This window comes from Brassica oleracea, chromosome C9 (genome assembly GCF_000695525.1).
Source record: "Brassica oleracea var. oleracea cultivar TO1000 chromosome C9, BOL, whole genome shotgun sequence".
NCBI classification, from domain to species: Eukaryota; Viridiplantae; Streptophyta; class Magnoliopsida; order Brassicales; family Brassicaceae; genus Brassica; species Brassica oleracea.
The window spans coordinates 36,923,882-36,924,138 of record NC_027756.1 but is presented as its reverse complement, the minus strand read 5'-3'; the positions used below and the strand labels follow the sequence as shown (position 1 = coordinate 36,924,138).

General features: G+C 23.0%; 1 protein-coding gene across 1 annotated transcript in view; it reads left to right on the top strand.

The window, feature by feature from the left end:
• Nucleotides 1–257, top strand: part of LOC106319027 (cyclic nucleotide-gated ion channel 4) — a 7,539-nt gene that overhangs the window by 6,232 nt on the left and 1,050 nt on the right. The window lies entirely within an intron of this gene.

Here is a 257-nt window from a genome sequence, read left to right as displayed (position 1 = left end):
AATAAATACAAACTCAAAATCCAATATCTTCTATTAATCAAAACAAAATATCTTCAATGTCGTATCTTTAATGTACCTATTAAATATAGAAACTGTAACCATAATTACACTAATTATAAGAATAGATTTGATTCCAAAAAATTGATCTATTACTTCAGTAATTGATTTGCTTGCAGAAGATGAAACAATAAATTTAAAATTTATAAGAATATAAAGATATAGAGATTCCAACCAATTGCCTATATTTGCGTATGATT